Raw genomic sequence first — 26943 nt, forward strand, 5'->3', positions numbered from 1 at the left:
ACTTCCCACTGACGCACCGCTGACGCTAGTTTTCTGTCGTCTTAAAACGATGGACATACCTCCAAGCAGCTGCGAGATCTTAAGAAAAGAAACGCTGCACCACTGCCTTTGCCGCACTCGAATGATTGAATTGCGATTCTTAAAAAGAAATGAATGTTCGCTCTGTCCTACACTTTCGAGCACATCTGTGTACTCACGATCTCAGCGACGGCTTTCTGCAGTCCCAGCGTCAGTGCGAGGTGAACCGATGGCCACAGTAAGCAGCGGTCGTCGCGAAACTCAGTATTCTTAAACGGAAACTTTCGTCTTGTTGAGAATGGCGTCACTGGTTTGCACCCGCATTCGCCCACGCATGTCACATGTGTGCGAAAATTTTTGCTCCTCTTTACGCAAAATCGCACGCAGCCGGTAGGATTCGAACCTACGCTCCCAGAGGGAATCTGATTTCGAGTCAGACGCCTTAACCACTCGGCCACGACTGCCGGTAGCGCGGTGTTGTCCCGACACATGCAACTGCTACCGTTTAAAGCACTGTGGTGTCAGAAAACGGCGTAGCTTCGTTATTTTCCGTAGCGTTTCCACCGCTACCAGACGAATCGCTACCAAAGTATTAAAATTTCCGCCCGGACAGGGACTTGAACCCTGGACCCTTAGGTTAAAAGCCTAATGCTCTACCGACTGAGCTATCCGGGCTCACACGACGCTGTGATACCTCTCACGATGCACAACTATACATTGACTCATGTCCTTTACTGTTGTGCAATCGCTGCATGGGGCCGTTACTAATAAAACGTCGCCTAAATGCTGCCTGCAAACTTATCGCACTAAGCTCGTAACACACTATCGAAGACTGCTGACACACGATGCAACAACAAATTGCAGGAGTCGTTGCGTCTCATACGTTGGAGCAGAGAATTTACATATTTTGTCGACACTCACTGGGCAATTGGAAAATTCGCAAGCATTTCGAATGCAATGTTTCCCACGTTTTCGCTCGTTTCACGGTTCCGTTGAAGACGTTCTTCACCACCTGACACAGAAAAAGGAACGCAGTCGGTAGGACTTTTTTGATTCTTTTGCTTCTAAGGGAGTTAGTTGTCTAGTGAGTCTCTCTTATGGCATGCACTAGACAACCAGAACAGCTACAGGAGAGAGTCATTTTTGTTGTCAGCGGTAGTTGCATTATCACCAACGCAGAGCAATTCCATTGGCGTCGCATCAAAACGAATACCTGCCGAAACCCGGGATCGAACCAGGGACCTTTAGATCTTCAGTCTAACGCTCTCCCAACTGAGCTATTTCGGCTGACGTTGAACGTTCCTGTTTGCATGTGTTTGTTAACCTCTGCCTCGTTGCCAATTTCACAGTCACCTTCGTCTGATAAGACACAGGGACGCTGAAAGGCGAGCAGCCGATGCAGTGAAGTCCCACACACATTTCTTCTGCTTCCATCATCGTAACAAGCAAACATGTCGACTCGACTCGTGTAATATTCACTTCGCTGACTTCACGTGACGCCGCGCTGACGCTAGAAAACCCGTGCTATATCGATGCCAGGGGCAACTCGTGTGCAGAGAACGAGACACAAGAAGGAGTGAGCCTCTCCACCGTATGAGAGGCAGTATCTAGGAGATACACACGGTAAAACATTCGAATTGCGTTAGCTCATCAATTGCTACACGTCATCGTCTGCAAGCTAAAATGGACACATCTGCACTGCCCAGTGAGGCGACACTTGTACTAACACCCGGTGGGCGGCTGTGAGACGAGGAGATGAGCTGCGGCTTCTGGGCGCGACTGTAACGCTGCGCCCTCGATCAAATAACACTGCACATTGCTGGTGACGCGCGTGTTTAGTAGTGACGCAACTGCTAGGATGCAGCTGAACGTCCATCTTTTGAGAGCGAGAAAATTTTCGCAGTCGGCAGGACTCGAACCTACGCTCCCAGAGGGAATCTGATTTCAAGTCAGACGCCTTAACCACTCGGCCACGACTGCCGGTGGCACAAGTGGAACCGCCGTCTTTAGAAGCAATCTGATGGCAGAAAGCGGCGTGGCGTCACTCTTTTCTGTAGGGTTTCCATTAGCCGTTACGACAGTGTGTTAATTTTCGCCTGGCGGGGGTTTGAGCCCGGGACCCTTTGGTTGAGGGTCTAGCGCTCTACCGACTGAGCTGTCCGGTCCCTCGGCCGAGCGTTGTGGTGCATGCTACATGGTGTGCGAGTGATTCGCATGTTGTAATTACTGGCTTATGGCTCCAATGGCGACTTCACCGACTTCCCACTGACGCACCGCTGACGCTAGTTTTCTGTCGTCTTAAAACGATGGACATACCTCCAAGCAGCTGCGAGATCTTAAGAAAAGAAACGCTGCACCACTGCCTTTGCCGCACTCGAATGATTGAATTGCGATTCTTAAAAAGAAATGAATGTTCGCTCTGTCCTACACTTTCGAGCACATCTGTGTACTCACGATCTCAGCGACGGCTTTCTGCAGTCCCAGCGTCAGTGCGAGGTGAACCGATGGCCACAGTAAGCAGCGGTCGTCGCGAAACTCAGTATTCTTAAACGGAAACTTTCGTCTTGTTGAGAATGGCGTCACTGGTTTGCACCCGCATTCGCCCACGCATGTCACATGTGTGCGAAAATTTTTGCTCCTCTTTACGCAAAATCGCACGCAGCCGGTAGGATTCGAACCTACGCTCCCAGAGGGAATCTGATTTCGAGTCAGACGCCTTAACCACTCGGCCACGACTGCCGGTAGCGCGGTGTTGTCCCGACACATGCAACTGCTACCGTTTAAAGCACTGTGGTGTCAGAAAACGGCGTAGCTTCGTTATTTTCCGTAGCGTTTCCACCGCTACCAGACGAATCGCTACCAAAGTATTAAAATTTCCGCCCGGACAGGGACTTGAACCCTGGACCCTTAGGTTAAAAGCCTAATGCTCTACCGACTGAGCTATCCGGGCTCACACGACGCTGTGATACCTCTCACGATGCACAACTATACATTGACTCATGTCCTTTACTGTTGTGCAATCGCTGCATGGGGCCGTTACTAATAAAACGTCGCCTAAATGCTGCCTGCAAACTTATCGCACTAAGCTCGTAACACACTATCGAAGACTGCTGACACACGATGCAACAACAAATTGCAGGAGTCGTTGCGTCTCATACGTTGGAGCAGAGAATTTACATATTTTGTCGACACTCACTGGGCAATTGGAAAATTCGCAAGCATTTCGAATGCAATGTTTCCCACGTTTTCGCTCGTTTCACGGTTCCGTTGAAGACGTTCTTCACCACCTGACACAGAAAAAGGAACGCAGTCGGTAGGACTTTTTTGATTCTTTTGCTTCTAAGGGAGTTAGTTGTCTAGTGAGTCTCTCTTATGGCATGCACTAGACAACCAGAACAGCTACAGGAGAGAGTCATTTTTGTTGTCAGCGGTAGTTGCATTATCACCAACGCAGAGCAATTCCATTGGCGTCGCATCAAAACGAATACCTGCCGAAACCCGGGATCGAACCAGGGACCTTTAGATCTTCAGTCTAACGCTCTCCCAACTGAGCTATTTCGGCTGACGTTGAACGTTCCTGTTTGCATGTGTTTGTTAACCTCTGCCTCGTTGCCAATTTCACAGTCACCTTCGTCTGATAAGACACAGGGACGCTGAAAGGCGAGCAGCCGATGCAGTGAAGTCCCACACACATTTCTTCTGCTTCCATCATCGTAACAAGCAAACATGTCGACTCGACTCGTGTAATATTCACTTCGCTGACTTCACGTGACGCCGCGCTGACGCTAGAAAACCCGTGCTATATCGATGCCAGGGGCAACTCGTGTGCAGAGAACGAGACACAAGAAGGAGTGAGCCTCTCCACCGTATGAGAGGCAGTATCTAGGAGATACACACGGTAAAACATTCGAATTGCGTTAGCTCATCAATTGCTACACGTCATCGTCTGCAAGCTAAAATGGACACATCTGCACTGCCCAGTGAGGCGACACTTGTACTAACACCCGGTGGGCGGCTGTGAGACGAGGAGATGAGCTGCGGCTTCTGGGCGCGACTGTAACGCTGCGCCCTCGATCAAATAACACTGCACATTGCTGGTGACGCGCGTGTTTAGTAGTGACGCAACTGCTAGGATGCAGCTGAACGTCCATCTTTTGAGAGCGAGAAAATTTTCGCAGTCGGCAGGACTCGAACCTACGCTCCCAGAGGGAATCTGATTTCAAGTCAGACGCCTTAACCACTCGGCCACGACTGCCGGTGGCACAAGTGGAACCGCCGTCTTTAGAAGCAATCTGATGGCAGAAAGCGGCGTGGCGTCACTCTTTTCTGTAGGGTTTCCATTAGCCGTTACGACAGTGTGTTAATTTTCGCCTGGCGGGGGTTTGAGCCCGGGACCCTTTGGTTGAGGGTCTAGCGCTCTACCGACTGAGCTGTCCGGTCCCTCGGCCGAGCGTTGTGGTGCATGCTACATGGTGTGCGAGTGATTCGCATGTTGTAATTACTGGCTTATGGCTCCAATGGCGACTTCACCGACTTCCCACTGACGCACCGCTGACGCTAGTTTTCTGTCGTCTTAAAACGATGGACATACCTCCAAGCAGCTGCGAGATCTTAAGAAAAGAAACGCTGCACCACTGCCTTTGCCGCACTCGAATGATTGAATTGCGATTCTTAAAAAGAAATGAATGTTCGCTCTGTCCTACACTTTCGAGCACATCTGTGTACTCACGATCTCAGCGACGGCTTTCTGCAGTCCCAGCGTCAGTGCGAGGTGAACCGATGGCCACAGTAAGCAGCGGTCGTCGCGAAACTCAGTATTCTTAAACGGAAACTTTCGTCTTGTTGAGAATGGCGTCACTGGTTTGCACCCGCATTCGCCCACGCATGTCACATGTGTGCGAAAATTTTTGCTCCTCTTTACGCAAAATCGCACGCAGCCGGTAGGATTCGAACCTACGCTCCCAGAGGGAATCTGATTTCGAGTCAGACGCCTTAACCACTCGGCCACGACTGCCGGTAGCGCGGTGTTGTCCCGACACATGCAACTGCTACCGTTTAAAGCACTGTGGTGTCAGAAAACGGCGTAGCTTCGTTATTTTCCGTAGCGTTTCCACCGCTACCAGACGAATCGCTACCAAAGTATTAAAATTTCCGCCCGGACAGGGACTTGAACCCTGGACCCTTAGGTTAAAAGCCTAATGCTCTACCGACTGAGCTATCCGGGCTCACACGACGCTGTGATACCTCTCACGATGCACAACTATACATTGACTCATGTCCTTTACTGTTGTGCAATCGCTGCATGGGGCCGTTACTAATAAAACGTCGCCTAAATGCTGCCTGCAAACTTATCGCACTAAGCTCGTAACACACTATCGAAGACTGCTGACACACGATGCAACAACAAATTGCAGGAGTCGTTGCGTCTCATACGTTGGAGCAGAGAATTTACATATTTTGTCGACACTCACTGGGCAATTGGAAAATTCGCAAGCATTTCGAATGCAATGTTTCCCACGTTTTCGCTCGTTTCACGGTTCCGTTGAAGACGTTCTTCACCACCTGACACAGAAAAAGGAACGCAGTCGGTAGGACTTTTTTGATTCTTTTGCTTCTAAGGGAGTTAGTTGTCTAGTGAGTCTCTCTTATGGCATGCACTAGACAACCAGAACAGCTACAGGAGAGAGTCATTTTTGTTGTCAGCGGTAGTTGCATTATCACCAACGCAGAGCAATTCCATTGGCGTCGCATCAAAACGAATACCTGCCGAAACCCGGGATCGAACCAGGGACCTTTAGATCTTCAGTCTAACGCTCTCCCAACTGAGCTATTTCGGCTGACGTTGAACGTTCCTGTTTGCATGTGTTTGTTAACCTCTGCCTCGTTGCCAATTTCACAGTCACCTTCGTCTGATAAGACACAGGGACGCTGAAAGGCGAGCAGCCGATGCAGTGAAGTCCCACACACATTTCTTCTGCTTCCATCATCGTAACAAGCAAACATGTCGACTCGACTCGTGTAATATTCACTTCGCTGACTTCACGTGACGCCGCGCTGACGCTAGAAAACCCGTGCTATATCGATGCCAGGGGCAACTCGTGTGCAGAGAACGAGACACAAGAAGGAGTGAGCCTCTCCACCGTATGAGAGGCAGTATCTAGGAGATACACACGGTAAAACATTCGAATTGCGTTAGCTCATCAATTGCTACACGTCATCGTCTGCAAGCTAAAATGGACACATCTGCACTGCCCAGTGAGGCGACACTTGTACTAACACCCGGTGGGCGGCTGTGAGACGAGGAGATGAGCTGCGGCTTCTGGGCGCGACTGTAACGCTGCGCCCTCGATCAAATAACACTGCACATTGCTGGTGACGCGCGTGTTTAGTAGTGACGCAACTGCTAGGATGCAGCTGAACGTCCATCTTTTGAGAGCGAGAAAATTTTCGCAGTCGGCAGGACTCGAACCTACGCTCCCAGAGGGAATCTGATTTCAAGTCAGACGCCTTAACCACTCGGCCACGACTGCCGGTGGCACAAGTGGAACCGCCGTCTTTAGAAGCAATCTGATGGCAGAAAGCGGCGTGGCGTCACTCTTTTCTGTAGGGTTTCCATTAGCCGTTACGACAGTGTGTTAATTTTCGCCTGGCGGGGGTTTGAGCCCGGGACCCTTTGGTTGAGGGTCTAGCGCTCTACCGACTGAGCTGTCCGGTCCCTCGGCCGAGCGTTGTGGTGCATGCTACATGGTGTGCGAGTGATTCGCATGTTGTAATTACTGGCTTATGGCTCCAATGGCGACTTCACCGACTTCCCACTGACGCACCGCTGACGCTAGTTTTCTGTCGTCTTAAAACGATGGACATACCTCCAAGCAGCTGCGAGATCTTAAGAAAAGAAACGCTGCACCACTGCCTTTGCCGCACTCGAATGATTGAATTGCGATTCTTAAAAAGAAATGAATGTTCGCTCTGTCCTACACTTTCGAGCACATCTGTGTACTCACGATCTCAGCGACGGCTTTCTGCAGTCCCAGCGTCAGTGCGAGGTGAACCGATGGCCACAGTAAGCAGCGGTCGTCGCGAAACTCAGTATTCTTAAACGGAAACTTTCGTCTTGTTGAGAATGGCGTCACTGGTTTGCACCCGCATTCGCCCACGCATGTCACATGTGTGCGAAAATTTTTGCTCCTCTTTACGCAAAATCGCACGCAGCCGGTAGGATTCGAACCTACGCTCCCAGAGGGAATCTGATTTCGAGTCAGACGCCTTAACCACTCGGCCACGACTGCCGGTAGCGCGGTGTTGTCCCGACACATGCAACTGCTACCGTTTAAAGCACTGTGGTGTCAGAAAACGGCGTAGCTTCGTTATTTTCCGTAGCGTTTCCACCGCTACCAGACGAATCGCTACCAAAGTATTAAAATTTCCGCCCGGACAGGGACTTGAACCCTGGACCCTTAGGTTAAAAGCCTAATGCTCTACCGACTGAGCTATCCGGGCTCACACGACGCTGTGATACCTCTCACGATGCACAACTATACATTGACTCATGTCCTTTACTGTTGTGCAATCGCTGCATGGGGCCGTTACTAATAAAACGTCGCCTAAATGCTGCCTGCAAACTTATCGCACTAAGCTCGTAACACACTATCGAAGACTGCTGACACACGATGCAACAACAAATTGCAGGAGTCGTTGCGTCTCATACGTTGGAGCAGAGAATTTACATATTTTGTCGACACTCACTGGGCAATTGGAAAATTCGCAAGCATTTCGAATGCAATGTTTCCCACGTTTTCGCTCGTTTCACGGTTCCGTTGAAGACGTTCTTCACCACCTGACACAGAAAAAGGAACGCAGTCGGTAGGACTTTTTTGATTCTTTTGCTTCTAAGGGAGTTAGTTGTCTAGTGAGTCTCTCTTATGGCATGCACTAGACAACCAGAACAGCTACAGGAGAGAGTCATTTTTGTTGTCAGCGGTAGTTGCATTATCACCAACGCAGAGCAATTCCATTGGCGTCGCATCAAAACGAATACCTGCCGAAACCCGGGATCGAACCAGGGACCTTTAGATCTTCAGTCTAACGCTCTCCCAACTGAGCTATTTCGGCTGACGTTGAACGTTCCTGTTTGCATGTGTTTGTTAACCTCTGCCTCGTTGCCAATTTCACAGTCACCTTCGTCTGATAAGACACAGGGACGCTGAAAGGCGAGCAGCCGATGCAGTGAAGTCCCACACACATTTCTTCTGCTTCCATCATCGTAACAAGCAAACATGTCGACTCGACTCGTGTAATATTCACTTCGCTGACTTCACGTGACGCCGCGCTGACGCTAGAAAACCCGTGCTATATCGATGCCAGGGGCAACTCGTGTGCAGAGAACGAGACACAAGAAGGAGTGAGCCTCTCCACCGTATGAGAGGCAGTATCTAGGAGATACACACGGTAAAACATTCGAATTGCGTTAGCTCATCAATTGCTACACGTCATCGTCTGCAAGCTAAAATGGACACATCTGCACTGCCCAGTGAGGCGACACTTGTACTAACACCCGGTGGGCGGCTGTGAGACGAGGAGATGAGCTGCGGCTTCTGGGCGCGACTGTAACGCTGCGCCCTCGATCAAATAACACTGCACATTGCTGGTGACGCGCGTGTTTAGTAGTGACGCAACTGCTAGGATGCAGCTGAACGTCCATCTTTTGAGAGCGAGAAAATTTTCGCAGTCGGCAGGACTCGAACCTACGCTCCCAGAGGGAATCTGATTTCAAGTCAGACGCCTTAACCACTCGGCCACGACTGCCGGTGGCACAAGTGGAACCGCCGTCTTTAGAAGCAATCTGATGGCAGAAAGCGGCGTGGCGTCACTCTTTTCTGTAGGGTTTCCATTAGCCGTTACGACAGTGTGTTAATTTTCGCCTGGCGGGGGTTTGAGCCCGGGACCCTTTGGTTGAGGGTCTAGCGCTCTACCGACTGAGCTGTCCGGTCCCTCGGCCGAGCGTTGTGGTGCATGCTACATGGTGTGCGAGTGATTCGCATGTTGTAATTACTGGCTTATGGCTCCAATGGCGACTTCACCGACTTCCCACTGACGCACCGCTGACGCTAGTTTTCTGTCGTCTTAAAACGATGGACATACCTCCAAGCAGCTGCGAGATCTTAAGAAAAGAAACGCTGCACCACTGCCTTTGCCGCACTCGAATGATTGAATTGCGATTCTTAAAAAGAAATGAATGTTCGCTCTGTCCTACACTTTCGAGCACATCTGTGTACTCACGATCTCAGCGACGGCTTTCTGCAGTCCCAGCGTCAGTGCGAGGTGAACCGATGGCCACAGTAAGCAGCGGTCGTCGCGAAACTCAGTATTCTTAAACGGAAACTTTCGTCTTGTTGAGAATGGCGTCACTGGTTTGCACCCGCATTCGCCCACGCATGTCACATGTGTGCGAAAATTTTTGCTCCTCTTTACGCAAAATCGCACGCAGCCGGTAGGATTCGAACCTACGCTCCCAGAGGGAATCTGATTTCGAGTCAGACGCCTTAACCACTCGGCCACGACTGCCGGTAGCGCGGTGTTGTCCCGACACATGCAACTGCTACCGTTTAAAGCACTGTGGTGTCAGAAAACGGCGTAGCTTCGTTATTTTCCGTAGCGTTTCCACCGCTACCAGACGAATCGCTACCAAAGTATTAAAATTTCCGCCCGGACAGGGACTTGAACCCTGGACCCTTAGGTTAAAAGCCTAATGCTCTACCGACTGAGCTATCCGGGCTCACACGACGCTGTGATACCTCTCACGATGCACAACTATACATTGACTCATGTCCTTTACTGTTGTGCAATCGCTGCATGGGGCCGTTACTAATAAAACGTCGCCTAAATGCTGCCTGCAAACTTATCGCACTAAGCTCGTAACACACTATCGAAGACTGCTGACACACGATGCAACAACAAATTGCAGGAGTCGTTGCGTCTCATACGTTGGAGCAGAGAATTTACATATTTTGTCGACACTCACTGGGCAATTGGAAAATTCGCAAGCATTTCGAATGCAATGTTTCCCACGTTTTCGCTCGTTTCACGGTTCCGTTGAAGACGTTCTTCACCACCTGACACAGAAAAAGGAACGCAGTCGGTAGGACTTTTTTGATTCTTTTGCTTCTAAGGGAGTTAGTTGTCTAGTGAGTCTCTCTTATGGCATGCACTAGACAACCAGAACAGCTACAGGAGAGAGTCATTTTTGTTGTCAGCGGTAGTTGCATTATCACCAACGCAGAGCAATTCCATTGGCGTCGCATCAAAACGAATACCTGCCGAAACCCGGGATCGAACCAGGGACCTTTAGATCTTCAGTCTAACGCTCTCCCAACTGAGCTATTTCGGCTGACGTTGAACGTTCCTGTTTGCATGTGTTTGTTAACCTCTGCCTCGTTGCCAATTTCACAGTCACCTTCGTCTGATAAGACACAGGGACGCTGAAAGGCGAGCAGCCGATGCAGTGAAGTCCCACACACATTTCTTCTGCTTCCATCATCGTAACAAGCAAACATGTCGACTCGACTCGTGTAATATTCACTTCGCTGACTTCACGTGACGCCGCGCTGACGCTAGAAAACCCGTGCTATATCGATGCCAGGGGCAACTCGTGTGCAGAGAACGAGACACAAGAAGGAGTGAGCCTCTCCACCGTATGAGAGGCAGTATCTAGGAGATACACACGGTAAAACATTCGAATTGCGTTAGCTCATCAATTGCTACACGTCATCGTCTGCAAGCTAAAATGGACACATCTGCACTGCCCAGTGAGGCGACACTTGTACTAACACCCGGTGGGCGGCTGTGAGACGAGGAGATGAGCTGCGGCTTCTGGGCGCGACTGTAACGCTGCGCCCTCGATCAAATAACACTGCACATTGCTGGTGACGCGCGTGTTTAGTAGTGACGCAACTGCTAGGATGCAGCTGAACGTCCATCTTTTGAGAGCGAGAAAATTTTCGCAGTCGGCAGGACTCGAACCTACGCTCCCAGAGGGAATCTGATTTCAAGTCAGACGCCTTAACCACTCGGCCACGACTGCCGGTGGCACAAGTGGAACCGCCGTCTTTAGAAGCAATCTGATGGCAGAAAGCGGCGTGGCGTCACTCTTTTCTGTAGGGTTTCCATTAGCCGTTACGACAGTGTGTTAATTTTCGCCTGGCGGGGGTTTGAGCCCGGGACCCTTTGGTTGAGGGTCTAGCGCTCTACCGACTGAGCTGTCCGGTCCCTCGGCCGAGCGTTGTGGTGCATGCTACATGGTGTGCGAGTGATTCGCATGTTGTAATTACTGGCTTATGGCTCCAATGGCGACTTCACCGACTTCCCACTGACGCACCGCTGACGCTAGTTTTCTGTCGTCTTAAAACGATGGACATACCTCCAAGCAGCTGCGAGATCTTAAGAAAAGAAACGCTGCACCACTGCCTTTGCCGCACTCGAATGATTGAATTGCGATTCTTAAAAAGAAATGAATGTTCGCTCTGTCCTACACTTTCGAGCACATCTGTGTACTCACGATCTCAGCGACGGCTTTCTGCAGTCCCAGCGTCAGTGCGAGGTGAACCGATGGCCACAGTAAGCAGCGGTCGTCGCGAAACTCAGTATTCTTAAACGGAAACTTTCGTCTTGTTGAGAATGGCGTCACTGGTTTGCACCCGCATTCGCCCACGCATGTCACATGTGTGCGAAAATTTTTGCTCCTCTTTACGCAAAATCGCACGCAGCCGGTAGGATTCGAACCTACGCTCCCAGAGGGAATCTGATTTCGAGTCAGACGCCTTAACCACTCGGCCACGACTGCCGGTAGCGCGGTGTTGTCCCGACACATGCAACTGCTACCGTTTAAAGCACTGTGGTGTCAGAAAACGGCGTAGCTTCGTTATTTTCCGTAGCGTTTCCACCGCTACCAGACGAATCGCTACCAAAGTATTAAAATTTCCGCCCGGACAGGGACTTGAACCCTGGACCCTTAGGTTAAAAGCCTAATGCTCTACCGACTGAGCTATCCGGGCTCACACGACGCTGTGATACCTCTCACGATGCACAACTATACATTGACTCATGTCCTTTACTGTTGTGCAATCGCTGCATGGGGCCGTTACTAATAAAACGTCGCCTAAATGCTGCCTGCAAACTTATCGCACTAAGCTCGTAACACACTATCGAAGACTGCTGACACACGATGCAACAACAAATTGCAGGAGTCGTTGCGTCTCATACGTTGGAGCAGAGAATTTACATATTTTGTCGACACTCACTGGGCAATTGGAAAATTCGCAAGCATTTCGAATGCAATGTTTCCCACGTTTTCGCTCGTTTCACGGTTCCGTTGAAGACGTTCTTCACCACCTGACACAGAAAAAGGAACGCAGTCGGTAGGACTTTTTTGATTCTTTTGCTTCTAAGGGAGTTAGTTGTCTAGTGAGTCTCTCTTATGGCATGCACTAGACAACCAGAACAGCTACAGGAGAGAGTCATTTTTGTTGTCAGCGGTAGTTGCATTATCACCAACGCAGAGCAATTCCATTGGCGTCGCATCAAAACGAATACCTGCCGAAACCCGGGATCGAACCAGGGACCTTTAGATCTTCAGTCTAACGCTCTCCCAACTGAGCTATTTCGGCTGACGTTGAACGTTCCTGTTTGCATGTGTTTGTTAACCTCTGCCTCGTTGCCAATTTCACAGTCACCTTCGTCTGATAAGACACAGGGACGCTGAAAGGCGAGCAGCCGATGCAGTGAAGTCCCACACACATTTCTTCTGCTTCCATCATCGTAACAAGCAAACATGTCGACTCGACTCGTGTAATATTCACTTCGCTGACTTCACGTGACGCCGCGCTGACGCTAGAAAACCCGTGCTATATCGATGCCAGGGGCAACTCGTGTGCAGAGAACGAGACACAAGAAGGAGTGAGCCTCTCCACCGTATGAGAGGCAGTATCTAGGAGATACACACGGTAAAACATTCGAATTGCGTTAGCTCATCAATTGCTACACGTCATCGTCTGCAAGCTAAAATGGACACATCTGCACTGCCCAGTGAGGCGACACTTGTACTAACACCCGGTGGGCGGCTGTGAGACGAGGAGATGAGCTGCGGCTTCTGGGCGCGACTGTAACGCTGCGCCCTCGATCAAATAACACTGCACATTGCTGGTGACGCGCGTGTTTAGTAGTGACGCAACTGCTAGGATGCAGCTGAACGTCCATCTTTTGAGAGCGAGAAAATTTTCGCAGTCGGCAGGACTCGAACCTACGCTCCCAGAGGGAATCTGATTTCAAGTCAGACGCCTTAACCACTCGGCCACGACTGCCGGTGGCACAAGTGGAACCGCCGTCTTTAGAAGCAATCTGATGGCAGAAAGCGGCGTGGCGTCACTCTTTTCTGTAGGGTTTCCATTAGCCGTTACGACAGTGTGTTAATTTTCGCCTGGCGGGGGTTTGAGCCCGGGACCCTTTGGTTGAGGGTCTAGCGCTCTACCGACTGAGCTGTCCGGTCCCTCGGCCGAGCGTTGTGGTGCATGCTACATGGTGTGCGAGTGATTCGCATGTTGTAATTACTGGCTTATGGCTCCAATGGCGACTTCACCGACTTCCCACTGACGCACCGCTGACGCTAGTTTTCTGTCGTCTTAAAACGATGGACATACCTCCAAGCAGCTGCGAGATCTTAAGAAAAGAAACGCTGCACCACTGCCTTTGCCGCACTCGAATGATTGAATTGCGATTCTTAAAAAGAAATGAATGTTCGCTCTGTCCTACACTTTCGAGCACATCTGTGTACTCACGATCTCAGCGACGGCTTTCTGCAGTCCCAGCGTCAGTGCGAGGTGAACCGATGGCCACAGTAAGCAGCGGTCGTCGCGAAACTCAGTATTCTTAAACGGAAACTTTCGTCTTGTTGAGAATGGCGTCACTGGTTTGCACCCGCATTCGCCCACGCATGTCACATGTGTGCGAAAATTTTTGCTCCTCTTTACGCAAAATCGCACGCAGCCGGTAGGATTCGAACCTACGCTCCCAGAGGGAATCTGATTTCGAGTCAGACGCCTTAACCACTCGGCCACGACTGCCGGTAGCGCGGTGTTGTCCCGACACATGCAACTGCTACCGTTTAAAGCACTGTGGTGTCAGAAAACGGCGTAGCTTCGTTATTTTCCGTAGCGTTTCCACCGCTACCAGACGAATCGCTACCAAAGTATTAAAATTTCCGCCCGGACAGGGACTTGAACCCTGGACCCTTAGGTTAAAAGCCTAATGCTCTACCGACTGAGCTATCCGGGCTCACACGACGCTGTGATACCTCTCACGATGCACAACTATACATTGACTCATGTCCTTTACTGTTGTGCAATCGCTGCATGGGGCCGTTACTAATAAAACGTCGCCTAAATGCTGCCTGCAAACTTATCGCACTAAGCTCGTAACACACTATCGAAGACTGCTGACACACGATGCAACAACAAATTGCAGGAGTCGTTGCGTCTCATACGTTGGAGCAGAGAATTTACATATTTTGTCGACACTCACTGGGCAATTGGAAAATTCGCAAGCATTTCGAATGCAATGTTTCCCACGTTTTCGCTCGTTTCACGGTTCCGTTGAAGACGTTCTTCACCACCTGACACAGAAAAAGGAACGCAGTCGGTAGGACTTTTTTGATTCTTTTGCTTCTAAGGGAGTTAGTTGTCTAGTGAGTCTCTCTTATGGCATGCACTAGACAACCAGAACAGCTACAGGAGAGAGTCATTTTTGTTGTCAGCGGTAGTTGCATTATCACCAACGCAGAGCAATTCCATTGGCGTCGCATCAAAACGAATACCTGCCGAAACCCGGGATCGAACCAGGGACCTTTAGATCTTCAGTCTAACGCTCTCCCAACTGAGCTATTTCGGCTGACGTTGAACGTTCCTGTTTGCATGTGTTTGTTAACCTCTGCCTCGTTGCCAATTTCACAGTCACCTTCGTCTGATAAGACACAGGGACGCTGAAAGGCGAGCAGCCGATGCAGTGAAGTCCCACACACATTTCTTCTGCTTCCATCATCGTAACAAGCAAACATGTCGACTCGACTCGTGTAATATTCACTTCGCTGACTTCACGTGACGCCGCGCTGACGCTAGAAAACCCGTGCTATATCGATGCCAGGGGCAACTCGTGTGCAGAGAACGAGACACAAGAAGGAGTGAGCCTCTCCACCGTATGAGAGGCAGTATCTAGGAGATACACACGGTAAAACATTCGAATTGCGTTAGCTCATCAATTGCTACACGTCATCGTCTGCAAGCTAAAATGGACACATCTGCACTGCCCAGTGAGGCGACACTTGTACTAACACCCGGTGGGCGGCTGTGAGACGAGGAGATGAGCTGCGGCTTCTGGGCGCGACTGTAACGCTGCGCCCTCGATCAAATAACACTGCACATTGCTGGTGACGCGCGTGTTTAGTAGTGACGCAACTGCTAGGATGCAGCTGAACGTCCATCTTTTGAGAGCGAGAAAATTTTCGCAGTCGGCAGGACTCGAACCTACGCTCCCAGAGGGAATCTGATTTCAAGTCAGACGCCTTAACCACTCGGCCACGACTGCCGGTGGCACAAGTGGAACCGCCGTCTTTAGAAGCAATCTGATGGCAGAAAGCGGCGTGGCGTCACTCTTTTCTGTAGGGTTTCCATTAGCCGTTACGACAGTGTGTTAATTTTCGCCTGGCGGGGGTTTGAGCCCGGGACCCTTTGGTTGAGGGTCTAGCGCTCTACCGACTGAGCTGTCCGGTCCCTCGGCCGAGCGTTGTGGTGCATGCTACATGGTGTGCGAGTGATTCGCATGTTGTAATTACTGGCTTATGGCTCCAATGGCGACTTCACCGACTTCCCACTGACGCACCGCTGACGCTAGTTTTCTGTCGTCTTAAAACGATGGACATACCTCCAAGCAGCTGCGAGATCTTAAGAAAAGAAACGCTGCACCACTGCCTTTGCCGCACTCGAATGATTGAATTGCGATTCTTAAAAAGAAATGAATGTTCGCTCTGTCCTACACTTTCGAGCACATCTGTGTACTCACGATCTCAGCGACGGCTTTCTGCAGTCCCAGCGTCAGTGCGAGGTGAACCGATGGCCACAGTAAGCAGCGGTCGTCGCGAAACTCAGTATTCTTAAACGGAAACTTTCGTCTTGTTGAGAATGGCGTCACTGGTTTGCACCCGCATTCGCCCACGCATGTCACATGTGTGCGAAAATTTTTGCTCCTCTTTACGCAAAATCGCACGCAGCCGGTAGGATTCGAACCTACGCTCCCAGAGGGAATCTGATTTCGAGTCAGACGCCTTAACCACTCGGCCACGACTGCCGGTAGCGCGGTGTTGTCCCGACACATGCAACTGCTACCGTTTAAAGCACTGTGGTGTCAGAAAACGGCGTAGCTTCGTTATTTTCCGTAGCGTTTCCACCGCTACCAGACGAATCGCTACCAAAGTATTAAAATTTCCGCCCGGACAGGGACTTGAACCCTGGACCCTTAGGTTAAAAGCCTAATGCTCTACCGACTGAGCTATCCGGGCTCACACGACGCTGTGATACCTCTCACGATGCACAACTATACATTGACTCATGTCCTTTACTGTTGTGCAATCGCTGCATGGGGCCGTTACTAATAAAACGTCGCCTAAATGCTGCCTGCAAACTTATCGCACTAAGCTCGTAACACACTATCGAAGACTGCTGACACACGATGCAACAACAAATTGCAGGAGTCGTTGCGTCTCATACGTTGGAGCAGAGAATTTACATATTTTGTCGACACTCACTGGGCAATTGGAAAATTCGCAAGCATTTCGAATGCAATGTTTCCCACGTTTTCGCTCGTTTCACGGTTCCGTTGAAGACGTTCTTCACCACCTGACACAGAAAAAGGAACGCAGTCGGTAGGACTTTTTTGATTCTTTTGCTTCTAAGGGAGTTAGTTGTCTAGTGAGTCTCTCTTATGGCATGCACTAGACAACCAGAACAGCTACAGGAGAGAGTCATTTTTGTTGTCAGCGGTAGTTGCATTATCACCAACGCAGAGCAATTCCATTGGCGTCGCATCAAAACGAATACCTGCCGAAACCCGGGATCGAACCAGGGACCTTTAGATCTTCAGTCTAACGCTCTCCCAACTGAGCTATTTCGGCTGACGTTGAACGTTCCTGTTTGCATGTGTTTGTTAACCTCTGCCTCGTTGCCAATTTCACAGTCACCTTCGTCTGATAAGACACAGGGACGCTGAAAGGCGAGCAGCCGATGCAGTGAAGTCCCACACACATTTCTTCTGCTTCCATCATCGTAACAAGCAAACATGTCGACTCGACTCGTGTAATATTCACTTCGCTGACTTCACGTGACGCCGCGCTGACGCTAGAAAACCCGTGCTATATCGATGCCAGGGGCAACTCGTGTGCAGAGAACGAGACACAAGAAGGAGTGAGCCTCTCCACCGTATGAGAGGCAGTATCTAGGAGATACACACGGTAAAACATTCGAATTGCGTTAGCTCATCAATTGCTACACGTCATCGTCTGCAAGCTAAAATGGACACATCTGCACTGCCCAGTGAGGCGACACTTGTACTAACACCCGGTGGGCGGCTGTGAGACGAGGAGATGAGCTGCGGCTTCTGGGCGCGACTGTAACGCTGCGCCCTCGATCAAATAACACTGCACATTGCTGGTGACGCGCGTGTTTAGTAGTGACGCAACTGCTAGGATGCAGCTGAACGTCCATCTTTTGAGAGCGAGAAAATTTTCGCAGTCGGCAGGACTCGAACCTACGCTCCCAGAGGGAATCTGATTTCAAGTCAGACGCCTTAACCACTCGGCCACGACTGCCGGTGGCACAAGTGGAACCGCCGTCTTTAGAAGCAATCTGATGGCAGAAAGCGGCGTGGCGTCACTCTTTTCTGTAGGGTTTCCATTAGCCGTTACGACAGTGTGTTAATTTTCGCCTGGCGGGGGTTTGAGCCCGGGACCCTTTGGTTGAGGGTCTAGCGCTCTACCGACTGAGCTGTCCGGTCCCTCGGCCGAGCGTTGTGGTGCATGCTACATGGTGTGCGAGTGATTCGCATGTTGTAATTACTGGCTTATGGCTCCAATGGCGACTTCACCGACTTCCCACTGACGCACCGCTGACGCTAGTTTTCTGTCGTCTTAAAACGATGGACATACCTCCAAGCAGCTGCGAGATCTTAAGAAAAGAAACGCTGCACCACTGCCTTTGCCGCACTCGAATGATTGAATTGCGATTCTTAAAAAGAAATGAATGTTCGCTCTGTCCTACACTTTCGAGCACATCTGTGTACTCACGATCTCAGCGACGGCTTTCTGCAGTCCCAGCGTCAGTGCGAGGTTGGCCACAGTAAGCAGCGGTCGTCGCGAAACTCAGTATTCTTAAACGGAAACTTTCGTCTTGTTGAGAATGGCGTCACTGGTTTGCACCCGCATTCGCCCACGCATGTCACATGTGTGCGAAAATTTTTGCTCCTCTTTACGCAAAATCGCACGCAGCCGGTAGGATTCGAACCTACGCTCCCAGAGGGAATCTGATTTCGAGTCAGACGCCTTAACCACTCGGCCACGACTGCCGGTAGCGCGGTGTTGTCCCGACACATGCAACTGCTACCGTTTAAAGCACTGTGGTGTCAGAAAACGGCGTAGCTTCGTTATTTTCCGTAGCGTTTCCACCGCTACCAGACGAATCGCTACCAAAGTATTAAAATTTCCGCCCGGACAGGGACTTGAACCCTGGACCCTTAGGTTAAAAGCCTAATGCTCTACCGACTGAGCTATCCGGGCTCACACGACGCTGTGATACCTCTCACGATGCACAACTATACATTGACTCATGTCCTTTACTGTTGTGCAATCGCTGCATGGGGCCGTTACTAATAAAACGTCGCCTAAATGCTGCCTGCAAACTTATCGCACTAAGCTCGTAACACACTATCGAAGACTGCTGACACACGATGCAACAACAAATTGCAGGAGTCGTTGCGTCTCATACGTTGGAGCAGAGAATTTACATATTTTGTCGACACTCACTGGGCAATTGGAAAATTCGCAAGCATTTCGAATGCAATGTTTCCCACGTTTTCGCTCGTTTCACGGTTCCGTTGAAGACGTTCTTCACCACCTGACACAGAAAAAGGAACGCAGTCGGTAGGACTTTTTTGATTCTTTTGCTTCTAAGGGAGTTAGTTGTCTAGTGAGTCTCTCTTATGGCATGCACTAGACAACCAGAACAGCTACAGGAGAGAGTCATTTTTGTTGTCAGCGGTAGTTGCATTATCACCAACGCAGAGCAATTCCATTGGCGTCGCATCAAAACGAATACCTGCCGAAACCCGGGATCGAACCAGGGACCTTTAGATCTTCAGTCTAACGCTCTCCCAACTGAGCTATTTCGGCTGACGTTGAACGTTCCTGTTTGCATGTGTTTGTTAACCTCTGCCTCGTTGCCAATTTCACAGTCACCTTCGTCTGATAAGACACAGGGACGCTGAAAGGCGAGCAGCCGATGCAGTGAAGTCCCACACACATTTCTTCTGCTTCCATCATCGTAACAAGCAAACATGTCGACTCGACTCGTGTAATATTCACTTCGCTGACTTCACGTGACGCCGCGCTGACGCTAGAAAACCCGTGCTATATCGATGCCAGGGGCAACTCGTGTGCAGAGAACGAGACACAAGAAGGAGTGAGCCTCTCCACCGTATGAGAGGCAGTATCTAGGAGATACACACGGTAAAACATTCGAATTGCGTTAGCTCATCAATTGCTACACGTCATCGTCTGCAAGCTAAAATGGACACATCTGCACTGCCCAGTGAGGCGACACTTGTACTAACACCCGGTGGGCGGCTGTGAGACGAGGAGATGAGCTGCGGCTTCTGGGCGCGACTGTAACGCTGCGCCCTCGATCAAATAACACTGCACATTGCTGGTGACGCGCGTGTTTAGTAGTGACGCAACTGCTAGGATGCAGCTGAACGTCCATCTTTTGAGAGCGAGAAAATTTTCGCAGTCGGCAGGACTCGAACCTACGCTCCCAGAGGGAATCTGATTTCAAGTCAGACGCCTTAACCACTCGGCCACGACTGCCGGTGGCACAAGTGGAACCGCCGTCTTTAGAAGCAATCTGATGGCAGAAAGCGGCGTGGCGTCACTCTTTTCTGTAGGGTTTCCATTAGCCGTTACGACAGTGTGTTAATTTTCGCCTGGCGGGGGTTTGAGCCCGGGACCCTTTGGTTGAGGGTCTAGCGCTCTACCGACTGAGCTGTCCGGTCCCTCGGCCGAGCGTTGTGGTGCATGCTACATGGTGTGCGAGTGATTCGCATGTTGTAATTACTGGCTTATGGCTCCAATGGCGACTTCACCGACTTCCCACTGACGCACCGCTGACGCTAGTTTTCTGTCGTCTTAAAACGATGGACATACCTCCAAGCAGCTGCGAGATCTTAAGAAAAGAAACGCTGCACCACTGCCTTTGCCGCACTCGAATGATTGAATTGCGATTCTTAAAAAGAAATGAATGTTCGCTCTGTCCTACACTTTCGAGCACATCTGTGTACTCACGATCTCAGCGACGGCTTTCTGCAGTCCCAGCGTCAGTGCGAGGTGAACCGATGGCCACAGTAAGCAGCGGTCGTCGCGAAACTCAGTATTCTTAAACGGAAACTTTCGTCTTGTTGAGAATGGCGTCACTGGTTTGCACCCGCATTCGCCCACGCATGTCACATGTGTGCGAAAATTTTTGCTCCTCTTTACGCAAAATCGCACGCAGCCGGTAGGATTCGAACCTACGCTCCCAGAGGGAATCTGATTTCGAGTCAGACGCCTTAACCACTCGGCCACGACTGCCGGTAGCGCGGTGTTGTCCCGACACATGCAACTGCTACCGTTTAAAGCACTGTGGTGTCAGAAAACGGCGTAGCTTCGTTATTTTCCGTAGCGTTTCCACCGCTACCAGACGAATCGCTACCAAAGTATTAAAATTTCCGCCCGGACAGGGACTTGAACCCTGGACCCTTAGGTTAAAAGCCTAATGCTCTACCGACTGAGCTATCCGGGCTCACACGACGCTGTGATACCTCTCACGATGCACAACTATACATTGACTCATGTCCTTTACTGTTGTGCAATCGCTGCATGGGGCCGTTACTAATAAAACGTCGCCTAAATGCTGCCTGCAAACTTATCGCACTAAGCTCGTAACACACTATCGAAGACTGCTGACACACGATGCAACAACAAATTGCAGGAGTCGTTGCGTCTCATACGTTGGAGCAGAGAATTTACATATTTTGTCGACACTCACTGGGCAATTGGAAAATTCGCAAGCATTTCGAATGCAATGTTTCCCACGTTTTCGCTCGTTTCACGGTTCCGTTGAAGACGTTCTTCACCACCTGACACAGAAAAAGGAACGCAGTCGGTAGGACTTTTTTGATTCTTTTGCTTCTAAGGGAGTTAGTTGTCTAGTGAGTCTCTCTTATGGCATGCACTAGACAACCAGAACAGCTACAGGAGAGAGTCATTTTTGTTGTCAGCGGTAGTTGCATTATCACCAACGCAGAGCAATTCCATTGGCGTCGCATCAAAACGAATACCTGCCGAAACCCGGGATCGAACCAGGGACCTTTAGATCTTCAGTCTAACGCTCTCCCAACTTTTTTTTTTTTTTTTTTTTTTTTTTTTTTTTTTAACACGTCTGCTTTACACGCAGAAGGTCCCCGGTTCGATCCCGGGCGGGAACACAACAATTTTAATCTATATTTCGGATTTCATTTCCGAGATGACCTCACGTCCGCGTATGCAGAGACAAGCAATGTCGTATGCTAGACGGATAGGGCGTCATTTTACTGTCAAATACTGTTGCTCTCTTATTGCACCGGTATTTGGTAACTGAGAACGCCCCTAGCTCCATTATGGCTGGCAAAATTTATAATCCGGTTCTTCAGGGCTACTTCAAGTGCGCTTGCTACTGGCTTTCCTGAGCTCACCCTACTCGCCTTGTCACAGCTCTGTCAAAGTGTGATGCTAACTAATAATGAGAAAATCTTAACCACGCTCAATCTTACATGCCACCCCTTGGTTGTTGCCGTCGCTAGTAAGATGAGAGTAGACTGTCGCACAATTAAGCTGAATCTCCACTCACGGTGCACATATCCCGCAAAGACAACCTTGTTTTCCGTTGCATGCAAAATTACCGTCTGCTTTTCTACCGAATTCCACCTACGTACTTTACTGGTGCCGCATTCTTGTTATATCCACGTGCTATAACAGGCGTCTACTCTTCATTGAGGAGCTGCAACCGGGGCTGAGTTCCACCTACTCTTCAGCACGGTCAAAATGGCAGGGCTCGTCCGGGATTTGAACCCGGGACCTCCTGCACCCAAAGCAGGAATCATACCCCTTTTTTTTTTTTTTTTTTTTTTTTTTTGACACACTACCACTCGAACGAATATATCTATTGAAAAAAAATATTAAAAAATATCCACCACACAGCCACTTCAAAAGAAGTACAGTACTGAAATTAAAATCCTAAAACATGACTATATAATGTAGACTGCTTACTGAAATAAAGGTTAAAACACGAAAACTTCAGTCCTGGCGTAGAGAAGAAACATACATAAAGGCGGCAAATCCAGAAACAGTATAAAAGAAAATGGCTCACACAGGTGACCTTAGCCAACACCCTCTCTTTCAAATGTCAGGCTAAGCATATTGGCAAAATCATCTCGGAGGCCTGGCAATCGCAAGCGCTGCCAGTAAGCAGTAAGCATGTACTGCCGAAACGCTAGGTGTCCATCCTCTTCATGACAACTGTTGACAAAATGTACGAAATGGCCAATCAACCACATTACGGTATGGAGCTTCGTCCGCGGAAAAAAGGAAGAATCGGGCCGGACGATGATGTCAATAGTATAAGCGGCTTCAGCAGACCTAGTGACAAAAGCAAGTTGTTTCCTGAGCCAACGCCAATTAGCAAGGTGCCCACAGCAGGTGAATCGATGTTCAAGGGTATCCAGGAGACCACACCGAGTACAGGTGTCCGTGTCAGAAAGACCAATACGGTGCAGTCGTACATTGGTGGGAACCAAATTATTTATTACCCTATACCACGTGGACGCCACGGCCATAGAGTGGATCGGCAGACTAACGTTCTTCCAGACGTTCCTCCAGGACACGGATGGAGACGCCAGTTCTATTGGATTGGGACTGGCCAGCCCCTCCCAGCGGGCAATCAAGCCCTTGGTCGTTGGCACCGGTCGCCGCAAGAAGACGTCACCGAGGTAACTCACCGCAATGTAAAATTCCCGAATGTGTTTCAACTTAAAATTTAGTCGTCCGACATCGACAGGTGGAGCAAGGCTCGCCGGACGCACAACAGTAAAAAGCCTGGATGTAATTGAAGTCACTTCTTGCGTAACAATTAGAGTCGTTCGGCGGACGTACAAAGCAGACGCCTTGCGAGCAATGTCAGAGAGGCCCAAGCCTCCGGAGAGACGCGATTTCGTCATTACCTCGTAACGTAACTTGAATAGATGGCCCTTCCATATAAACCTGCTAGACAATTGGCGCAACCTTTTCGCCACCATCATGGGAAGTGGGAACAGCTGAGCAACATAATAAGCTTTACATAGGACGTAGGTGTCTAAAATTCTGACTTTTTGCAAAATGGTAGCAGAGCGCTGTTCATGGACCATCAGAGCCCCCTGTATCTTCTCGGTGACAGATTTCCAATTGAGAGCCGCCATTTTTAGAGGACACCGATCAATGATAATCCCCAAGGACGTATGGCGATCGACAAAAGTGGCCCAAGGGACGTCAGCATCGCGAAATCCTCGAATATCAAGGAACTTACATTTACCCTGATTGAGACGCGCTCCAGAGACACGACAGTATGCATCAACTGCCCCTTTCAACAACGGGATATCATCTCGTTGACGGAGGAGAGCAACGACATCATCGGCATATGCCTTAACCGAGAGCTTCCCACCAGAGAGGGACATACCCTGAAGCTTGAGAGCAATAGTCCGAAGCAGCGGTTCCAGGGACAATACGAATAAAGACATAGAGAGCGGACTACCCTGAGGCACTCCGCGGCGGATAGCAATGGGCGGCGTCAGCTGCCCATTGACTGACACCCGAGCTGTTATTCCCCTATACAAATTGCCAAGAACACCACGTGATGAAGCGTTAAAACCTATTGTACCTAAAACACGATCTAAAAACACATGACTGACGTGATCAAAAGCCTTATAAAAATCAAGGAAGGCAAAGGCACAATGTACGTTTGTAACCGCCGCAACCGAGACAACATCCCGATATTCGGCTACTGGTGTCAGAATAGATCTATCATGAAAACAACATTGATGTGCACCAATCACACCCCGAAGCAGAGAAGACAACCGGCTATTGAGCGCTCTAGCAGCTGTCTTATAGTCAAAATTCAGCAATGTGAGCGGACGAAGATTGGCAGCAGATAAACGACCAGAGGACTTCGGAATTAAAACAATTTTCCCTACTTTAAAATCGGCAGGCACATCCATCCCCCTGACAATCTCATTTAAAATCTGCGTAAAAATGCCACCCAAAAGAGGCCAAAAACGGAGATAAAATTCTTTAGGCAGGCCGTCTGGACCCGGCGATTTACTGGACGGAGAGCGAGCAATAAAATCGAAAACATCATCTACCTGGAACTCCCGGAGAAATTCGCCGTTCGCGTCAGGCGCGATCGTCGCAGTTAGATCCCCAAAGACATCATCCGAAAGAGACTCACCAGAATCATCGGCAGAATAGAGACTAGTGTAATACTGATGAAGAGCACGAACCATTTCCTCCTGTGCACTAAGCTGTCGCCCATCATCCACCGTAAGAGAAGAGATGAAGGAGCGACGACGACGAGTCTGATGCCGTAGCAGGTGGTACAAGGATGTCAGTTCACCTTCAACAAGAGAGTGAGGTTTCGACTTAACTCGCAGACCATCCATCTGTCGTCGTTTAAGGCTCAAGAGCTTGGCTTTAATACGACGAACATCATGGATCCGCAGTGGAGAGGTACCCGCCGCGTCATATAGTTCACGCAGGACAGAGTAGTAATATTCATACGTGTTCTTAAAATCACGCGTCCTAGCAGCACAGTAGAAAATCAAAGTCTGACGAATCTTGGGCTTGGCAAACGCAGTCCACCAAACCAGCAAGGAGGGGTATCGCGGGACAGAGCGAAGACATCGCTCCCACACGCCACTTATAACATCATCCATAGCACTGTCGGCAAGGTGGGAAACATTTAACATCCACTGGGAACGATAAAGTTTTGCAGGTTGGCGACTAAGATTTACAGTTGCAGTAAAAGCACAATGGTCAGAAAAACTAGTAGGAATAACATCGACAGAAAGAATTTTATCACATAAAAAATCAGATAAATAGAATCTGTCGAGTCTACTGCATGAGGACGCGGTAAAAAACGTATATTTCACCAGGGTTGGATATTTGTGTTCCCAAACATCACACAGATGCATCGTACGAACTAAGTCATGTAAATCACGGCAATAATTAAAATTGGGGGACTGGTCTGCAGGGCGTAAAACACAATTAAAATCGCCTCCGAGCAGGAGACTCCGAGGACTCTGGCGCAAAAGATAAATAAGCTCTTCTTTATAAAAGCGCGATCGAGCCACAGTGTGACCCGAACCAGAGGGGGCATACAAAACAACGAGGCGGAGATCAAAAAGACGACAACCAATCCCACGGCCAGAGTCAAGGAATTCAATGTCAGTAATAGGAATGCCCTCTCGAAAGAAAAGAGCAGTTCCTGTTGAATATTCCGGCGCGACATTAAAAACAGTTTGAAATCCAGGTAGAGAGAGATCAGAAAACAACACTTCCTGCAAAAACACTACGTCCGCACAGGCGTCGTAAATAAACTGCCGCAAAGAGGCAATGCGAACGTCGGATTCAATACGGTTAACATTTAAGGTAAGAAAGGTGTATGCTTGAACCATAGAGAGAAAAGCGAGAAAACAAATCACCTACACCGACGCACCAGCGTCACAGTCCATAGCAGGGGTGACGGAGGCATCCGAGGGAGGGGGACTGCTACCCCGTTCCGCGGATCCCTTACGTTTCGGTTTTTTACGAACAGCATTAACGTTCGGCTGAACGCGTAACTTGCGTCGGCTGACGGGCAAGGAAGCTTCAGCCGCCGGTGACGTAGGAGGGTCAAGTTCTGTATCCGACACCACCCGCGCCGGTCCACATGCGGGATCGGGGGTCGCGGGGGAAACATCCGACAAAACGGAATGGTCAACACCTGCACTAGCTTCCGGCAAACATGGACTGCACGGAGGCGAAACGTGAGCGGGAAGGTCCGAGGCCGCAGAGTTGGAAGGAAGCGGAGCAGCTCCGCTGGCAGAAGTATGGGGCAGCGAAGCAGGAAATTGTCGCGGCTCCACTTGTTGTGACATCGAAGTCGGTTCGGAAGACGGCGCCAACAGGCCCGACCGACGACCCGACTCGAGAGAAGCTGCGTCGGAGGCCGGAGGGGCGCCAGCAGCCGCCACCGGAACCGCTACCTCAGGAGGGCAGGGAGCAGCTACAGTACACAGTGGCTCGGAGGATGCCGGTCGCTCGGACTGGGGCATCTCAGGGAGATCCTCATCCGTACTATTTCCATCGTGTGGGCGACGCCTCTTATTATTCAAAAGTGGCACACCCACCTGAGGGACAGACGGAACAACATCAGATTTAGCACGCAAAGGAGGAAATTCTGTATCAGGGGTGCGCAAAACCTGTGGAGGGGCGCTACTACCACTGGACTGTGCTACACCAAGAGCAGAACCACCAGC

At 50.0% G+C, this 26943-nt stretch overlaps 38 non-coding genes across 38 annotated transcripts; all 38 read right to left on the reverse strand.

Moving 5' to 3' along the window:
- Positions 1 to 400: 400 nt before the first annotated feature.
- Trnas-cga lies at positions 401 to 482 on the reverse strand. Its single transcript has one exon. It is a non-coding gene; the product is annotated as a tRNA-Ser (tRNA).
- Positions 483 to 620: 138 nt separating this feature from the next.
- Trnak-uuu lies at positions 621 to 693 on the reverse strand. The gene has a single exon. It is a non-coding gene; the product is annotated as a tRNA-Lys (tRNA).
- Positions 694 to 1232: 539 nt separating this feature from the next.
- Positions 1233 to 1305, reverse strand: Trnaf-gaa. Its single transcript has one exon. It is a non-coding gene; the product is annotated as a tRNA-Phe (tRNA).
- A 611-nt stretch (positions 1306 to 1916) lies between these two features.
- Trnas-uga lies at positions 1917 to 1998 on the reverse strand. The gene has a single exon. It is a non-coding gene; the product is annotated as a tRNA-Ser (tRNA).
- Positions 1999 to 2675: 677 nt separating this feature from the next.
- On the reverse strand, positions 2676 to 2757 carry Trnas-cga. The gene has a single exon. It is a non-coding gene; the product is annotated as a tRNA-Ser (tRNA).
- A 138-nt stretch (positions 2758 to 2895) lies between these two features.
- Positions 2896 to 2968, reverse strand: Trnak-uuu. The gene has a single exon. It is a non-coding gene; the product is annotated as a tRNA-Lys (tRNA).
- A 539-nt stretch (positions 2969 to 3507) lies between these two features.
- Positions 3508 to 3580, reverse strand: Trnaf-gaa. The gene has a single exon. It is a non-coding gene; the product is annotated as a tRNA-Phe (tRNA).
- Positions 3581 to 4191: 611 nt separating this feature from the next.
- On the reverse strand, positions 4192 to 4273 carry Trnas-uga. The gene has a single exon. It is a non-coding gene; the product is annotated as a tRNA-Ser (tRNA).
- A 677-nt stretch (positions 4274 to 4950) lies between these two features.
- Positions 4951 to 5032, reverse strand: Trnas-cga. Its single transcript has one exon. It is a non-coding gene; the product is annotated as a tRNA-Ser (tRNA).
- Positions 5033 to 5170: 138 nt separating this feature from the next.
- On the reverse strand, positions 5171 to 5243 carry Trnak-uuu. Its single transcript has one exon. It is a non-coding gene; the product is annotated as a tRNA-Lys (tRNA).
- Positions 5244 to 5782: 539 nt separating this feature from the next.
- Positions 5783 to 5855, reverse strand: Trnaf-gaa. The gene has a single exon. It is a non-coding gene; the product is annotated as a tRNA-Phe (tRNA).
- Positions 5856 to 6466: 611 nt separating this feature from the next.
- On the reverse strand, positions 6467 to 6548 carry Trnas-uga. Its single transcript has one exon. It is a non-coding gene; the product is annotated as a tRNA-Ser (tRNA).
- Positions 6549 to 7225: 677 nt separating this feature from the next.
- Positions 7226 to 7307, reverse strand: Trnas-cga. The gene has a single exon. It is a non-coding gene; the product is annotated as a tRNA-Ser (tRNA).
- Positions 7308 to 7445: 138 nt separating this feature from the next.
- Trnak-uuu lies at positions 7446 to 7518 on the reverse strand. Its single transcript has one exon. It is a non-coding gene; the product is annotated as a tRNA-Lys (tRNA).
- A 539-nt stretch (positions 7519 to 8057) lies between these two features.
- On the reverse strand, positions 8058 to 8130 carry Trnaf-gaa. Its single transcript has one exon. It is a non-coding gene; the product is annotated as a tRNA-Phe (tRNA).
- Positions 8131 to 8741: 611 nt separating this feature from the next.
- On the reverse strand, positions 8742 to 8823 carry Trnas-uga. The gene has a single exon. It is a non-coding gene; the product is annotated as a tRNA-Ser (tRNA).
- A 677-nt stretch (positions 8824 to 9500) lies between these two features.
- Trnas-cga lies at positions 9501 to 9582 on the reverse strand. The gene has a single exon. It is a non-coding gene; the product is annotated as a tRNA-Ser (tRNA).
- A 138-nt stretch (positions 9583 to 9720) lies between these two features.
- Positions 9721 to 9793, reverse strand: Trnak-uuu. The gene has a single exon. It is a non-coding gene; the product is annotated as a tRNA-Lys (tRNA).
- Positions 9794 to 10332: 539 nt separating this feature from the next.
- Trnaf-gaa lies at positions 10333 to 10405 on the reverse strand. Its single transcript has one exon. It is a non-coding gene; the product is annotated as a tRNA-Phe (tRNA).
- Positions 10406 to 11016: 611 nt separating this feature from the next.
- On the reverse strand, positions 11017 to 11098 carry Trnas-uga. Its single transcript has one exon. It is a non-coding gene; the product is annotated as a tRNA-Ser (tRNA).
- Positions 11099 to 11775: 677 nt separating this feature from the next.
- On the reverse strand, positions 11776 to 11857 carry Trnas-cga. The gene has a single exon. It is a non-coding gene; the product is annotated as a tRNA-Ser (tRNA).
- Positions 11858 to 11995: 138 nt separating this feature from the next.
- Trnak-uuu lies at positions 11996 to 12068 on the reverse strand. The gene has a single exon. It is a non-coding gene; the product is annotated as a tRNA-Lys (tRNA).
- Positions 12069 to 12607: 539 nt separating this feature from the next.
- Trnaf-gaa lies at positions 12608 to 12680 on the reverse strand. The gene has a single exon. It is a non-coding gene; the product is annotated as a tRNA-Phe (tRNA).
- A 611-nt stretch (positions 12681 to 13291) lies between these two features.
- Trnas-uga lies at positions 13292 to 13373 on the reverse strand. Its single transcript has one exon. It is a non-coding gene; the product is annotated as a tRNA-Ser (tRNA).
- A 677-nt stretch (positions 13374 to 14050) lies between these two features.
- Positions 14051 to 14132, reverse strand: Trnas-cga. Its single transcript has one exon. It is a non-coding gene; the product is annotated as a tRNA-Ser (tRNA).
- A 138-nt stretch (positions 14133 to 14270) lies between these two features.
- Positions 14271 to 14343, reverse strand: Trnak-uuu. The gene has a single exon. It is a non-coding gene; the product is annotated as a tRNA-Lys (tRNA).
- Positions 14344 to 14882: 539 nt separating this feature from the next.
- Positions 14883 to 14955, reverse strand: Trnaf-gaa. Its single transcript has one exon. It is a non-coding gene; the product is annotated as a tRNA-Phe (tRNA).
- A 611-nt stretch (positions 14956 to 15566) lies between these two features.
- Positions 15567 to 15648, reverse strand: Trnas-uga. Its single transcript has one exon. It is a non-coding gene; the product is annotated as a tRNA-Ser (tRNA).
- Positions 15649 to 16325: 677 nt separating this feature from the next.
- On the reverse strand, positions 16326 to 16407 carry Trnas-cga. The gene has a single exon. It is a non-coding gene; the product is annotated as a tRNA-Ser (tRNA).
- A 138-nt stretch (positions 16408 to 16545) lies between these two features.
- Trnak-uuu lies at positions 16546 to 16618 on the reverse strand. Its single transcript has one exon. It is a non-coding gene; the product is annotated as a tRNA-Lys (tRNA).
- A 539-nt stretch (positions 16619 to 17157) lies between these two features.
- Positions 17158 to 17230, reverse strand: Trnaf-gaa. The gene has a single exon. It is a non-coding gene; the product is annotated as a tRNA-Phe (tRNA).
- A 611-nt stretch (positions 17231 to 17841) lies between these two features.
- Trnas-uga lies at positions 17842 to 17923 on the reverse strand. The gene has a single exon. It is a non-coding gene; the product is annotated as a tRNA-Ser (tRNA).
- A 670-nt stretch (positions 17924 to 18593) lies between these two features.
- Positions 18594 to 18675, reverse strand: Trnas-cga. The gene has a single exon. It is a non-coding gene; the product is annotated as a tRNA-Ser (tRNA).
- Positions 18676 to 18813: 138 nt separating this feature from the next.
- On the reverse strand, positions 18814 to 18886 carry Trnak-uuu. Its single transcript has one exon. It is a non-coding gene; the product is annotated as a tRNA-Lys (tRNA).
- Positions 18887 to 19425: 539 nt separating this feature from the next.
- Trnaf-gaa lies at positions 19426 to 19498 on the reverse strand. Its single transcript has one exon. It is a non-coding gene; the product is annotated as a tRNA-Phe (tRNA).
- Positions 19499 to 20109: 611 nt separating this feature from the next.
- Trnas-uga lies at positions 20110 to 20191 on the reverse strand. Its single transcript has one exon. It is a non-coding gene; the product is annotated as a tRNA-Ser (tRNA).
- A 677-nt stretch (positions 20192 to 20868) lies between these two features.
- Positions 20869 to 20950, reverse strand: Trnas-cga. Its single transcript has one exon. It is a non-coding gene; the product is annotated as a tRNA-Ser (tRNA).
- A 138-nt stretch (positions 20951 to 21088) lies between these two features.
- On the reverse strand, positions 21089 to 21161 carry Trnak-uuu. Its single transcript has one exon. It is a non-coding gene; the product is annotated as a tRNA-Lys (tRNA).
- Between the last annotated feature and the right edge of the window lie 5782 nt (positions 21162 to 26943).

Source organism: Schistocerca americana, unplaced genomic scaffold, assembly GCF_021461395.2.
Source record: "Schistocerca americana isolate TAMUIC-IGC-003095 unplaced genomic scaffold, iqSchAmer2.1 HiC_scaffold_701, whole genome shotgun sequence".
NCBI lineage: Eukaryota > Metazoa > Arthropoda > Insecta > Orthoptera > Acrididae > Schistocerca > Schistocerca americana.